We start from the raw sequence: 17401 nt of genomic DNA, 5'->3' as shown, positions 1-17401 counted from the left end.
TCTTAATGAATTGCATGAACGTGCAAATGGGAAAAAACGATCAGATTTATTTTTGAATTTGTCAATTTCATTAAAATGATCAAAATAAAACATATAAATATACTTATATTAAAATTATATCATACTTACATGTGGATCTATGAAGAAAATCATTTATTCTCCCTAGCTGCAGTCTCGAAACTGAATATCATTATGTACACGCTATTACATGTAAATAAAAACGCACACGATTTCATTTCTTGAGAGAAAAAATACTGACGTGGTTGATTATTGTATAATTATACAAGTTTTTATATAAAAAAGTATTTTTTTTCTTTTAAAATGCTGCAAAATGACATGGATATTTGTATTCACAACATAGCTTTATAAGGCGATTGGGTCTTACTGACGTCATAAGCAAGGGAGGTCAGCCGCGTAAGTCAATGTTCCTTTTCCCGATTAAGTAATTTTGATCGACTGTGGCGCTCACATTTTGCATAAAATATCCAAAAAACAATGTCAGTCTTATTAAATGGGCACTTATGAACTCATTCCCGTATTTAACTCAATATGGTCAGGATATCGTTTCATATGACCTTTAAAGTGTGCAACTCAAAATTTGTTTTCAATATTATAATGTAAATGACAAATTCTGTTATATCATTACCAAATGTAAATGTATTTAATTTTAATTTAAATGCATAATTAATAAACACATTTTGTGCATGTAGTCTCGATAAAATATTTTAAACAGATTAAAACAATTTTAATTTTCCTTGTGCTACAAACCTCAAAGAGGATTTTCGTGGTGATGATTTTAAAAAGCCACTTCAATCTGATTTTCCGCATCAAGCCGTCATTACGATAAAAATCGAATGTGCTAGATTTTTTTCACGACAAGTGAATTTGTACATTACTTACTTTTCCTATACACCTTTTTTTAAATATAAGATTATGTATAAACTCTTATCTCGACGGTTCTAAACCGACTTTGAAATATAAAATTTTGAAGTCTGTCCTTGAAAACAAAATGTCATGACGGGACACTCTTTAGATTGGATAAGTGCATTTATGATCGTTTGATTTATTTCCTTTTTATACGTGCGCATTGCGTAAGCAATCTCCAGCTTTAGCTATATGTACTTACAGTTGATCAGATATCGACCAAACAACTGTTGAAACAATTTCCGCACCAAAATGTGTGCATCAGAGTAATGTTCGCCTCCGTTATTTCTTCGCCCTTGTTGTCAGCAGCCAGAAGGTTTTAAATCAAGGAAAGATAAAATTTCTCAAATTATCTCTCTTTGAGCACAACTTTGTTTAGGCGAATTTATGAGCAGACGAAACCGATTCAAAGTGAACAAAACAACCATACATACAGTATCTTGTAACAATAGTTGATTTTGATCTTCTTTTCATTAAAATGTCTTCTGGCAAGTCTGGACATTTTTTTTATTTATTACAAACGTCGAAAAGACAAGAGTTTACATAAAAATCCTTGATTGTTCGGGAGCAAAACACCTGATACCGGTGATCACAAAATCTCATTACATTTTACGACTCTGATAAATGATAAGCACCTTCACATAAAAAAATAATACATTCATAGATTTTAAATTTTTGTCGAAAAACTTCGATTGAATACAGCAATTTCAATTCATGTTTACATACTTGATAATTGATTTATTCATCACTCATATACACAGTTTACAAAGGCGGCGATGCAAGACAAAAAAGAGAACTAGTAATTATGCAAATCACACCTTATACCTTTTAACTACTTTAAACATGCCCTTGTTGTTTTAGTAGCTTTTAAAAAATATCAATCAAATTGTCGATAGACTTCAAATATTGCTTGATCATGCTATTTGGATCGTGGTTGTTTTTTCAAATCATCTGAAATATAAATAAAATCATATATTTATTGAAAAATAAATATAAATGTAAATGAAATCATATATAACGGAAGGCCTGGGCTAAGAAATCACGGCCTTCTGAACCCAATCTCCCAATAGTACATGCATTCGGCGCACTAACCGCTTACCCATCTATGCAAGACCAATCTGATTTTTTTTTAGAATAAAACTAGAGGTACTGTGAGCAAGCGCACAATTGATACCCCCCCCCCCCCCCCCCCGGCTAAGAAAAAAATCATAACGCGTGTATTTTTGCTATAATAGAAAATATTGGATGAATCTATTTTACTGTCCATTTTCTATAAATAACAACTGCTCTATTTTTGAAAACTGTTAATGCTAATAGGAGTAAACAAACCAATTTCTATCCTTTAATTCCATCTTATTTAAGTTAACTGTTAATGCATGAGGACATTTGCATCCTTCTGTTAACAACCATGACTCGAATCAAATGAAATCCACATGTCAAGCAGCATTTAATATTTAAACATTTTGAATTATTGGTATACTGAGCCCGATTTTTTTCCGAAATTTTTTTCCACACAGTTTTTTCCTAAATAAAATTCATCGGGGCAGACCATTTTCAAAGAGACGGGGCTGAAAATCTAAAAAATAGTTTTATGTGGCCTGAGACAACCAAGCTTTGTGTCAAATTGTAGCTTCTAATATTTCCATTAATACAAGAAATGACACAGACAGAATTTAGCTTTTTTGAAACAATGACCTTGAAGTTCCTCAATTGACCTTGGGTCAAGGTCATGACACATCCTTTGGTCATGAGCAATATTTATGTAAAGACATTCAATGCTTCTCAATAAGGAAGATATGGACAGGATACGAATTTTGCACTTTTTCTGCCAGTGACCATGACCTTGCCCGAAAAACCTTGGGTCAAGGTCATGACATACCCTTAGGTGATAAGCAATCTTTGTGTGAAGTAAGAACTTCCAATGTTTCTCCATAAGAGAGATATGGACCGGACACGATTGTACAGACAGACGGACAGACAAGGTGATTCCTATATACCCCCCAAACTTTGTTTGCGAGGGGTAAAATAATATATATTTTTTTTAAAGCGACAACATGCAACCCAGTTAAAATTCAATCAAATGATTTACAATTTTGCAATATGAAAGGAATCAAAGAACTCTTTTATGAGATTTAAAACCAAGGATAGAAAAATATTTATGTACAGAATACCATCAAACATATTCCAAAGGATCGTTCGGCAAATAGGCAAAACATTATTGCTTGAAATTAAAACTTGTTCAAAAAAAACCGTCGTGTCAGTCATTTATTGGCCAAATAAACTAAATATCAAACTGTTCGTCTGTAGGACACCCTCCATAATATTTCAAGAGATTATTGTGCTACTGCGTAATATGGAAGAAGAGTGTTTGGAAACCAAGAAAAGAAACGTCATTTGTTGAAATTCATATTTTAGATTGAAAATAATACTTTTTAGAACCTTGATAAACATTATCAAGAATGACCAAATTAAATTGATTGTTAATTGAGAATAAGAAGAAAATAAAACAGCACTTAAAAAAACGGGTGAAAGAGATGCAAACACTTTAAACAGAGGATCTACAAACATATATAAAAACTTTTAATCATTTTTGCAATAAAAAGTTTTAATCAATAATTCCGTAGAGATCATTGTGAATTTTTATGCATGTTTGTGAAACATTTTAAAAAATACACATGAAGCTTATGTATAAATTTGAAGCATTTCCGTGTTTTGCTTTTGTAAATTTGTAATTTATACATGTATAACCAAGTTATTCAAGAAAAAGGAAAACTTGTATTGTTCATCTCATTGTGATATTGTTGCCGTTTTCGTTGTTCCTCTCTACGATATGATGTTGGATGCATAAAATGGGATATATGCAATCATTACCTTTAACTATTCTTTTATTGTTAAAACTATTCCGCTATAATAGCAGATGTGCTCAATTTTTATGATAAATATTGGATGTAAATATTTAAAAATCGGTTTATAACAGTGTTATTTTTTTGAGAATTAACTGTCTTTGATTTATAAAAATCATGATTTAGGAATTGAATGATTAATTCTTGTTCGAATGTTTCTTCAAACCGATAGTATTTAATGCACCTTAATAGCACTACCACGATAGATCAAATCAACATGCCCCAAAGAGATCCGGTATAACGCAAATGGAAAATATACATCTTATAATAATATTGTTTTGTTTAGCTGTGTGCAATGTATGTAGATTTATAATTACGTTAACTGATAATTTGCTCTCCAGAATGTCTTGCATGTAACACATACAGACTTGGATTATATACATGTACACTTATTTTCTTAATCTCATTGCAAGGTATAAGCACTGATCTGTTTCAATGTCAAACTGCAATATCAGTAGCTACAAAATGTTAAATATTGTTTTATCTTTTTAAAACTATATTGTTGTCTTTCGAGAAGTTAAAAATTACTGTACAAGTTTTTTCAGTCTATCTTTAAAGTGAAATTATTGGGTTTTTTTTGCCAATATATCTTTAAAGTATCTTTAAAATTGCAGGTTGTCAGAAAGGATATTTTGGTTTAAATTGTACAACACCATGCAGACATCCTTATTTTGGAGAGAGATGTCAGAAAGTGTGTAGTTGTATTAAAGAAATGTGCGACCACGTTTACGGTTGCAAAGGATATCGAAGTAAATAATTTTTCTTTCAAATCATTTATTCTTTAAAAAAATAAAAGATATTTTTCTAACATTAAGCAGTCAAACCAAGAACACATGATTGAAAGAAGTCCTAAAATATTTCTGAAATTCCTGACTATTTAGTGATTTTAGATTGTTTGTTATACTCCAAAACATTTTGAAAAAGTTTATAATGAGTCATCTCTGGTTCATGTATCCATCTGGGTTTTTTTTTAAAGGGACGTTTGTTAAGTTGAAATATGCAATCTTTATACATTTCAAGTTTGAGGAGGGAAGACACAGAGACAACAAACAGCTGTAAATAAAGATTTTGCACCAATTGCGTCGTGTTGCATTTCAAACAGTTTTTTATCCATTCCACGTTCAAAACAAACCACACAAGGGTTATAATTCGAAAAAATTGCAAAATTTATCAATGAAATTTTCAATCTCCCTGTGCACGCAGATTCCTCCAAAATTTAAGCACCCACTTTCTTTTGATTATAAGATCTTACTTGAGCATTTGGCTCAGGTTTGCTAAAATAAGATTTATAATTTAGAATAACTCATTTGTGAGAAAGAATTAATCAAAAACAAGTTTTACAGATTTCTTGATGTACATATGCGGAACTAATTGTTATGGTTAATTCATACATTTCTGATTTTATATAATGGTTCAAAAGGATCCACGTCTACAGTATTAGTTTCAAACCGAACTATAGATCAAATACTGTTTGGCAGAGCTAATATTCGCGCTATTTGCTGAAAAAAAATTCCGCGAATTAAATCTTTATTGAAAAAAATATTTTAGTATACAGTACCGATCAGACCAGACCTAACAGAAAGTAACCCCAACTAAACCCTGGGGTTACTTTCTGTGTTTACTCTTAGATTACTTCGGGTTTACTAGAGTGGACCCAGAGTAAACCCAGAGTAAACCCAAAGTGGACACAGAGGGTAAACCCTGTCAGAAGTATACCCCTGAAAGCAGACACTAACTGTGTATTCTGAATATACAAAGGGTAGGACTAACAGGCAGTAGGTTGGTAAGATATAATACTAGTCTTCTTCACACTTCAGTGCATACAATTTACCTCAAAAGCAATTTCAAAGTAAACCCAAAGTAAACCCCGAGTAAACCCAAAGTAAACCCCTAGTGGGCCCAAATTTTCAAAAAGTAAACCCAGAGTAAACCCCAAAAGTAAACCCGGGGTTTAGTTGGGGTTTACTCTGGTGTAAGGTTGGGTCTAATCGGTACTGTACTTTAATAATAATGAGAAAATAAGATTTACATAATCATTTATCGTATCATAAGAACACACATAACAAAATACGTTTTCGTATTAATTGCATGCAGTATAATTCACCCAGCTTAAGAAGTATTCTGCCAGAAGAAATCATTAACCGGTCTATCACTTTAACCGAACATGGTTTTTTCTCAAATTATCAAATACTAGCTGGGAAAATTGCATGATCTACCAATAAACTTCCGATTAGCTAAAATGTTTTCAATTTGTCTTCTTCTTCATTCGTCTTCTTCTTCTTCTTCTTCTTCTTCTTCTTATTCTTCTTCTTCTTCTTCTTCTTCTTCTTCTTCTTCTTCTTCTGGTTGTGACTAAATCGAACAAGGCATACATAAGAGAGTTTATTTTTTAGTAACTTCTGTAGATAGAATAATCAAATAACCAAATAAAAATGTGCAAAACCTTTCTTTTTAAAGCACATTCTTCCTATTAGATAAAGAACTACAGTAGACAACCATAACAACGATGTCACTTGACAGGCCGGTACCCAAGCCACGTTCCGTGAGGTATGAATAATTTTGTCTGACAAGTGCTATCGGTAAATTTCAAAGTGTCTTTGAGGCTCAGAGTGTTTATGAACGGGTATAACATAAACGGTGTTTATTTCATAAGATATCACTATAAACACTGTGCCTGATAATTATCCAATGCCAAGGTGGCATTTTTGTATTTTTTGAAAATGATAATTCCCATAGGATAAATAATGATTGCACAGGAATTATTGAAAATCCTATAGGATATCCCATAAGAATTATAATTCCTATTGCATTTCCTATAATATGAGTGTTAATATATATGTAGCCTATTTCCTCAACACTCTATTTTTATTCGCAAACAAAATCCAAATAGATCTAGAGGACACATTATAAGCACTCAATTAGCAGCATTCCTAATCCGAAAAAAAATTGACAAAACGATCAGATCCGTGAAATACAATGACATTGGAATATACGTGGTTTACATTTACAGTACAGGTAACGCGGATCCCGTGTTTCCCGCGCCCCGTCACGGTATAAACACATCGAGGTGATCGGCCAGGTGAGACAGGTATACCGCGTTCCCATCACGGTAAACTCATCATCTACCTGTCCCCGCCACGGTAAAATTATCGATGGAAAAGTATCGTATACAAGCGTGAGTTATCTCCCCGAATGACAAATAAATTGAATGTTTCTTTATATTTAATGACGATATTTAACCCGATTTTGACAGTGATTATAATCGAAATACTTGGAGTCTTTTTTACTATTTTTCTTATTTCATAGCTATTAAATAAATTATAAAAGTATTTAATTTAATACTTGTGCAGCAATTGCAAATAAAATATTTTCGAATCCATTATCATATTTTAAGAAGGTCGTTAAATTAAAAATTATCATGAAATGATTTTAATTGCCAATAAAATTATAAATGTGTACGCAGTGTGATTGTGTTTTCTTAACAATTAATTGGTCCGCCTACATTTGTATTGTTTGTTTTGAAGTCCATGCGTATCAACTAATGATGAGCAAATGTTTAAAAATTAGGGCTTCCTATAAAATTACCAACCCGGTATTTTTAGCATGTTCCGTTCATTTCTTACAAGGTCTTTTACGTGTAAAGAACATTTTTGTGAATTCACGTTTTATTGAATTTGTGTTGCGTTTCTTTAGGTACATGTATGGCTCGTCGTTTGTCACTGCGCGAGGATTCCCACTTTCAAGTGCGTTACGTTTGCGACGACAATCTTTAAGTGCGAAGCCGTGTGTTCTTATAGAGTCAGTCTGACTGAGAGAGTAAGGAGCCTTAGAGATACCCAGAGTTGCATAAAATTATGTAATCGAAAGATATTGTGGGTATCCCATGTCATGGTGTCGTGATGGTGTACCAGCTACCCGCCGTGACGGAAGTTAGCGTTCGCTCGCGACCGAGCCCCCCCCCCTCTCTCTCTCTTAACAGAATAACTAGATAAAAAATTTTGAGAAGGAAATGTTGTTAAACTGTTCTTATGTTCTTACACATTTCAAAGAAATTAAGAACATGTTTTGAAAGTTTTGCATTTCATGCCGATAAAAAAACATTTAAACATTTCAGTAAATGTATTGATATCATTTTATGTGGGCATGTACATGTAATCTTATTGAATATAAAGCTACTACAAATATGTAAATCCGTATCCCGTTATCGTAACCTTATCCTCCCCCCCCCCCCCCCAACCGCTTTAAGACTGTCGAAGTTAACATTATTTGACTTCAGTCCCAATTGTTTTACACAAAGGTGTGAAACCGTCGCACTGACAGGAAATCACTCTACGCTTGAATGCACAGAATACACAGGAATGAGGCAGGTAGATAATCAGTGTAACGATTGACCAAGAAGAATTCTACATGCATATCAAACAATTTTACTAATAGTTATATCAATTAATTGATTTATTTTACTGCGTTCTTTAACCGCTAAACGTGTTGAAGATGTTCCTTCCCGCAAAAAACCTCCATTATAAATTAAACGAGAGATAGAGAAAAAACACAACGAATTAAACTTTCCAAACACAGTATATCATGCATCACGAACATTGTAAAAAAAACTTAACTGTTAAACATACTTCTTTTTTTTTTCTTTATTAAAAATAAAACTAATAGAACGAAACTTTATCATGGAGGAAACACGTGGTAGAGCTAGCGGGTTGATTTGATTGACAGGTGCAGCACGTGGACTCAAATCTGAAATTGCATGATGGATTCAATCACAGTGTACCATATTCTTTTATGAATACTAATTTTATGAATATTTAGTATTGGATATTAGTATATTTCACATAAGTGTACGTTAAATTACGCCTAAACGCCTCTCTCTCTCTCTCTCTCTCTCTCTCTCTCTCTCTCTCTCTCTCTCTCTCTCTTGTAAGGTGTTGTGCGATTAGACGAAGCCGTACGCGATATAGACTTTTTCTTTTGTCGTGAATAGGTGTGAAAACCCTCAAGGGCATGTCGTTTTCTACCCTGAGTTTGTTAATCACTACATGTATACACAGAAAATGATCGTGACTTAAACTTTATATGTATACACAGGAAACGTATACTGATACACGTTATGATTCAATGTGCTTTAACGCAGCACCAACTTTATATATGAATTATAATTTTATTATTGAATGGAAAAATAGATCTCTTAGTTGATTCCCAAAATTTGTTCATTTCTCAATTTAAAACATACACAAGTCATGTATTGACAGTTTACGGCGCTATGCGTGTAAACTAATAAAATGAGAAGATGAAATTGCTCTGCATTGATACGAGTTCATCTTATGAAAATATTTAATTTTAAGATTGTTAAAAAAAAACAGGATTATCAACTAATAGAAATAATAACTGAAATAAGCACGTCACATACAAAGATATGTGTTCTTATTTACACATCACAAAATTAAACAGCATAATAATCATTTTATGTTGTAATTCGAATGTAGTTTCCGATGTCATGAAATTCTATTTCATAAATATAATTTATTAATTTTATAATAATATGGACCACAATTTATTTACAATGCAGCTGTTATGCTTAAATCCGAAGTCGCATATTTGACGTGGATTTACGCGACCTGCATTGCCTGTAATGTACAGTACAGGTAAAGTAACAACAACAAGCAGCAGCAGCAGGAATAACGGTAAATCACACCGTCGCGGTGTCATCACGGTCGCAATCCATACCGCGATCAAAAACCGCGATGGTGTATCGCGGGAACGATAAAAATACCGTGACGGTAACGCGGGCCAATACGGGATCCGCGTTGCCTGTACTGTACTCTGATTTGTATTGCGTATGGTAAGTACATGTATCTAAATGCTTTTTTCGAGTCTTATATGCGTAAATGTATCGTTTCACTCTAAAGCGCCTGAATATTAATAATCAATGACCTCGCCTCGTGAAACGCTGAATTTGAAGATGCTTTTTTATCATAAAAATGTTTCATTAAATTACGTTAACTGTTAGAAAAATGCAGAAAAAAGATTTAAAGGCGAATCAAATATCATTACAAAAACTATAACTATTAATATTTAAAAGTAGACATTTACGCTTTATCTATAATTGTTTATGGAGTTGTAATACTAGTACGTGTATTAAAACGTTATAAACTTTTGTGATTCCGCAGGATGTGAGATAGGATATGTTGGCTACAATTGTGCAAAACCATGCAGGTATCCTAACTTTGGTAAAAGATGTCAAAAGGCATGCCATTGTACTGAGGACCTTTGTGACCACAGACTTGGATGCATTCTACCTCAAAGTATGATCACCGATATATATATATATATATATATATATATATATATATATATATATATATATATATATATATATATATATATATATATATATATATATATATATATATATATATATATATATAATCAAATGTGTTCTTAAAATGTCTTTTTTTTGTATTTTTTCAAACATTCGTAATTCAAGGTCATCTGTGATATGTTGTGACGTATTGCTATTGATTTAGCTCGGTTTTTTTGGAGGGGGGGGGGGGCTTTCAAAACAGTTCTCACTTATTACATCAGCAAGTGAGGGATATATAGAATATCAAATTTCAAATATGCAGAATTGAAAGAATAGTCTTTTTTTCATTGTATATTTGAAGAATGCAAAAACTAATAAATAATTACCTTTTTGTCGGAATAACCAATTATCGTACTACTTATATCTTGGAATTACGTTTTAGATTGTCAAGATGGTTACTATGGTCCGGGCTGTATCTCTCCATGTCGATATCCAAGCTTTGGTAAAAAGTGTCAATACATGTGTTTATGTCAACTCTATGATTGCAATCATATTATTGGATGCCATAATATCTCAGGTACATTTACATAATATATTAGAAAGTTAAATTATTTTGCAGTTGTCTTATAATATTGGTTCAGATGGTGAATAGCTTAAAAAAACTTTTATAAATGTTGTCATTTTAATATTTCCACAGGAAGTACACAACCCAATGAGGACTGGCTGGAGGGGAAACAACTCATTAATATATTAACCGTAACAGGAAATTTTGTTTAATTTGGAACTATAGGAATATCAATGATCATATATGTCAAAATATATAGATCAAAGAGGAATGAGAGAAGGAAACAGGCATATAACATCTGATGGAACTTACATAAGATTCAGAATAAAATTCAACATACATTATTTAATTTTGCCTGATATTGTTCAATTATCTAGAAAAATATAAATTTGAAAATTACGAAGGGTATATCGCATTATGAAAATAACTAATATGTATTAAATAAATATGGTTAAGTGGAATGATGCTCAACTGTTTAAAGATTAGCTGCTGTTCGAGGTTTTAAAATGCAAGAACTAGGAATAAATCGGGATCAAAAATACAACCTTGATTAAAGATTGTTGAAACCAACTTTAGGCTAGCAGTCTCTTTATCAATATTTTTAAATTATTGTTTATGTATTATTTGTAATTCAAATCATCTTGAAAACTGATTTAGATTGACAATATACTTATTTCGTTCGTTGATTTCAATTCAATCGTCGATCAAACAGCTATCAGGTCACGATTTTGTAAGCGTCTTTTTTATTCCATCAGTGTGAACTTGTTAAAGTTGTACATGTACAACTACACGAAGCTATAGGGCAAATGCTGGTATTTATAACTATAACTTATTTTCCTGTAATCTGTACTTAAAATCGTACAGAGTAACATTGAGAGGGTAAGTGGTCTGTGGCAACGCACTTTGAAAAAAAAAGATTCTAAAGTCCATTTTTAGGCGGCAGCGCCTATTGCAAATGCTTTCATTACTTTCTACGTCAAAGGTCAAATGCCTGCCCTTTTTCGTGGTAAATGTATCGGATGTTATTTAAACTAAGGACACACAACTCTCTACCCCCCCCCCCCCCTTGTTCGACCCCCGTTTAAACATTGTTTTTGATAATAGAACTGTGGTGATGTCTCTAAATTTTTACTTCATCGTTTTTAATTATCCATTGAAAATGCCTGTAGCAAAGATAGCAAGTTGTAGATCTATGAGTTAACGTTTTTGATAGTACAGGAACGAACGATAACTCTTGCGATGGTATGCGACGTAAACAAAGGATAAGCACGGAGTCTGATGCCTGTAGATGAGATTGCGAGGGAAAAATAGTTCAATTTGAAATTGCGTGTTTATGAGTACAGAAGGAGAAATTGATAGGGAAACAGGTAATGAATGCTTTAAAAAAACAACGGTGTGTATAAATCTATTTAAAAACGATTATTAGAATGATACCATGCCTATACATTATTTGTAAACATACCAACGTTTCGCGTAGTAATCTCAGACAATACTGCATATGCAGTGTAAAATTTTTTTCAACAAACCCACGCTGAGAACAGCTGGTGACTGTCCATCTTCGACATAGTAAGGTAAGTTAGGTAACTAATTTGTTATTTATTATTGTATAAACATTTGCCTCATCATTTTAGATTTTCGTGTTACAATAATGGTGATAACATTTTCTTGATTGAGGAGCTGGTACATTCTTAATCCGAAATTCCTCTGACTCTAATTCCCGCTTGTGCGGGGGAGACATGTCACAATATAAAAGCGGGGGTTAGAATCAGAGAAATCTCGGATAAGTACATAAATTTTATGAAAGAATTTATATTGTTTGTGTTAGGCATTCATCGATAATTTTGAAATGTGGGTCTATAGTTATGAATACTGTACAAGGCGAGGCCTATAGGATTTCTTTGAAGATTAAAATTTAGCACAATAGAATCGCATATAACGGAAGATAACGTTTCCTTTTTTTAAATCTTTAATATTTTGTGACACTTTTGCAGATCTATATGTTCATATGGTAATTTTATAATACGTTACGAACTGCACTGTATAATATAGGGTTCATTCTTTTAGCTTACAAAAAATTACAATATTCAGCTTGGTTTTAAAATGACTCATGAATAATGCAAATAGATTTTCTCTAAAAATATCTCAAATATAGCTTTTAAGTATCATACAAGATGCAACTGATTGGTTGATATAACAAATAACCCAGGTAGGCTATTATAAAGATATTTAATTGGACATTTAAAAAAATTAGCATGATTTATCCTTTTACCTAAGGTATTTACTTGTATCTCAGAATTACATTATCATTACTCTATAATGAAAGTGACTAAAATTTCCTATGGAACTTTCTCTACACCATAATTTATATGATAGTTTTGATGACTGCATCTTTTTTTTTTTAATTTTAAAATTTTCAATTCATGAGAACTTGGACTATATACTGGTATATCTTTGATCTACCATGTTCATGATTAATTGCAATTCCAAAAAGACTCATCCCCAATTTCTTTGATGAGCAGCCGAAAACCAATCTTTGTAATATAGTTCATGGAAATTAATGCGCCTTGAATGTGTCCAAAATGGTTAGTCTTGTTTTTAAAACATGTAATTATGTAACATGTAAATTATTGACAAATCAGCTTAAAAAATATTTTTTACAGGTAGATTGAACCTATGTCAACAAAAACAGGGCATGAGCCTTGTTTACATGATAAAGAGTTGTTAGCCTTGTATCTTGCTCATAACTCTACGACCGACTCTCAAAGTTTACTTGATCATTAGAAATACATTCCTAAAGCATTGTAAATAATTTAAAAAAGTATAGGAATATTTGACCCCTTTGCCTTCAGACTCTTTTGGGATAAAGTAGTCTAAAAATGTTATCAAAAGTTTTTATCTAATATTTATTTGAAGGTTTAAAATTGAAAAAATCAACCGTTTGGATTTTTTTTAAAAAGTCATTTAACATTAGAAGTTCTAGCATATCATTTTATAAGTTAAATACATTATATCATCAATAAATCTTAGGTTTTCATCGATAAAAATCGTTTCGAATATTTATCAGTTATTTTATCAAAATATTTCTTAATCCTTTCAGCAACATATCCTGATACTAATATATCATACTAGTAAACTACTTTCAGTAAACTAATTGCGTCACTTCATTATAAGCGTGTTCGCTATAGCCGTGTTTTACTGTATAGAACTTTGTGTATAACGTCAGTTGTTATTCTAAACCTTGATAACTTACCGCAAAATGCAATGAATCTAAATGTTCAGTTGGATAAAGAATACATGACACTGTGCCAGATCGTTATTCCAGTGCCAAGGTGGAATTTTTGCATCCGCTTAATATGCAGTTTCGTAAAACTGTATATATACCAAATGATAGAACATTGTCTAGAGAGTATATTACCTCCTTTGTATTTTAGTGTATCTCTTCTGACAGGTAAGATTTTTACCTTTAAAATTAATATCCCATAGGAAAACAATGATTCCCTGGAATTTTCTTGCAGACGGGTGCAAAGATGTCACTTTGGCACTGGCATAATTAGAGATCTGTTTATATTGGGTGTGCTCATCCTCAGGTTGAGTTAAACAAGAGAATTTTAAAAAAACCTAGCCTATGAGATACATGTAATTTAAACTATTCTTATCATGCTACAATTAAAGGGCCATGGTCACGGTTTTGGCCATATTTTATTTTTCTTTATTTTTATATTGTTTAGAATGCTTAAGTAATGCATTTCTAATGATCTATTAAAATTTGAGTGTAGGTCGTAGAGTTATAAGTAAGATAAATAACTTGTTACGTAAACAAGGCTCGTGCATTGTTTTTGCTCCCACTAGTTCAATAAATCGGTAAAATATCTTCATCAAGCTTATTTTTTCTATCTACTTATTCGTTTTGAGCATAAATAAACAGTTCCTAGCGTTTGTCACTTTCATTTTAGGTCTAACCTGCAATTATGTTATAAACATTCAAAATGAAAAAAAAAACCTTCCTTATATCAAAGTACTGAAGTACTGAAAGCCGGGCTCTTTTGGTGTGTCTTTATGCATATTGTGTAGTAAAGACTGAAATTCTCTCTCTCTCTCTCTCTCTCTCTCTCATGCTTTTAATGTCGGCAAAGCATCAAAGAGCGACCAAATTTTGTAAGCGGCTATAAACAAAAAATATGTCTGTCTAGTAAAAGTTAAAAAGTTCAACAGTTGCTGCCTTGAATTCTGCAACAAGCATTTTTTATTTAATCCCAGTTTCTTCATCGCGCAGCAAAGTAGTTCATGGAAATTCATGCGCATTGTATGTGTCCAAAATGCATAGTAATGTTTTAAAAACACGTTATTAATAAGAAAACTAAAAAAGATAGACAATTCATTCGAAATTTTAAAAAAAGAAACAAAATGCCAACACTTTTGACAAAACGTGGCTCTTTGTGTAACTATTTGGTTTAGCAGAAGCTTTACCTTGACGCTGTTTGGTTTTTTGTTTATTTGTGCTATTTATAGTAACATTGGTGATTTGCCTGCCTATAGCCAGGACTCTGCTTTCAGCAGAGCCCTGCTAATAATGAAGTTAAGAATTGTGAGGTCTGTATCTCGCTTATAACTCGACCACTGACGCTCAGATTTCGGTTGATTATTATAAATGCCTTATTGAAGCATTGTGAACATCAAAATCGTGACCATGCCCCTTGAAGTTAAAAAATAGTAACTACCTGTTAGAATCGATCCAGCGACACAAAATTAAAACGACCTCCGTGTTACCACTAGGCCACGCATCTAACACTTTCATGTGAGGTCTTTTAAACATATATGGCTATATACATGATTGTATTGGATAAGTCATTTATTGAAATAGTTCTCTAATTTTCAGTACAAAGAGCACGTTTAACCTAAATTGATTCAATGTAAACGTGTACAACATTACCTGTAGAACATAATTTTAATTGGATTTCTTTGGTCTAAAGTGGTTCAAATAGTCAAATTTACCATGTTTATCGCATACTAATTTTTATTCTAGATATTTCTTACAAAACCTGACTATTTAAATAATGTCTTATAAGATGACTAAGACTCTGAGAACATGGTAATTTTGTAAGTTGCTTTCTTTGAATAAACCTTAACTAAATTTTGTATAATTTTGGAAATATCTGATGTTTGAAAAAGTGCTAAATTTAAGTGAAATCGCATATCAAGTGCACTATACCTCTTTACCAACGTATACCGGTTCTCGATACTTAAGCTTGAGTTTCTTTAATGCTTAGTTTTCGATAACTTATTAAATCCATTTTTTTTTTACCATAATTGGATTAATATTCCCATCAAATGTAATGCGTTGCTGATTATACACCTCTACAAAATCGAATAAAATGTTTCTTTTAACTTTATCATGACCTTCAATAACAAATGCATATGATGAAAAAAAATATTCAAATAAGGAAGTTTCTTTTGTATGGTTATTATCGAAAGAAGGAAACATTCAACTTGTTATTTAAACTTTAGATGATGCACTTTTCAATAAAAAATAGATATTGCAAGTTTTGTTCAGTTTGTGGCATAGGTGGAACCTAAGCGCAAATACCTAATAATTTGCGAAGCTTAGGATTAAAAAATGTTTTTGCACTACTTTTGACTTCAGCTTCAAAACCGCTTGGTTTAGTAAGTTTTCTTTACCACAACTGTTTATATTCTTATCTTTAACTTGATTTAGTGCTCTAATTTCTATAGCAGGATGGTACGCTTCCCATGTCATAGATGGGAGGAATTAACAAAAACATAAGGTTTCTTAGTTAAACACATCTAAGAAAATTCTTTTAGTTTCTATCATAAAGGAGGTACATAGAAATTGCAGTTCGTATTAGTTTGTGACTTTAAGTCCAATATAAATCTCAATTGTTCATTTTGATATAGATTAATAATTTTTAATGCTACTTTTGCATAAGTAGATACTCATTGTGGCGCCTGATATTACTTTTGTAAGAAAGGGAGATTTTATAAATGATAAAGAATATTACTGATTGCATTTGAATACTTCAGGTTATTTTAAAATTAAAGTACTGTTATTTAGCAACAAATAAAATATGCGTACTAAGAAGCTCCAAGCTAATATTATTTTTAGAAATGATGGTAAACTGGAAATATAGCTTTTCCATACCTTTTTATTACAGTCAGTTCAAGCATATCCTTTACAACATACACCATAGCATAGCATAGCATTGAAATCTCATAGCATAGCATTGGAATCTCATAGCATAGCATTGGAATCTCATACCATAGCATACAATCTCATAGAATTGCATTCGTCATATCATACCATAGCAAACCATAGCATAGCATACAACATTATTTTAACTCGGTTTTAAATGTTTTTATTTGAAAAAATAAATGTTTACATGATAGATTTGTGGTAAACTTTGGCTTCTTATTATTTCACTTCGAAATCTGTGGAACTCTTCTGTGTATGGAGGCGTTTTTGTTCAAATCTCATAGCATACGATAGCATAGCATAGCATATCATATCATTAAGCACTTCATTTCAATTTCTCATAGCATAGGATACAAATCTCATAGCATAGCATACAAATCTCATAACATATCATTAAAATCGCATACCATAGCATAGCATTGAATTGTAAAAGATATGCATGAAATGACTGTATATTATATGACACTTTCTCCCCTCTCAAAACTTCAAAAGTG

General features: G+C 32.0%; 1 long non-coding RNA gene across 1 annotated transcript; it reads left to right on the top strand.

Annotated features, from left to right (window-relative positions):
- Positions 1–10012: 10012 nt before the first annotated feature.
- On the top strand, positions 10013–11155 carry LOC136273424 (uncharacterized). The gene is made up of 3 exons (XR_010711640.1): positions 10013–10135; positions 10577–10711; positions 10832–11155. It is a non-coding gene; the product is annotated as an uncharacterized lncRNA (long non-coding RNA).
- Positions 11156–17401: the final 6246 nt, after the last annotated feature.

Source organism: Magallana gigas, chromosome 3, assembly GCF_963853765.1.
Source record: "Magallana gigas chromosome 3, xbMagGiga1.1, whole genome shotgun sequence".
NCBI lineage: Eukaryota > Metazoa > Mollusca > Bivalvia > Ostreida > Ostreidae > Magallana > Magallana gigas.
The sequence above is the reverse complement of the archived record's forward strand: the minus strand, read 5'-3'. Positions and strand labels throughout refer to the sequence as shown.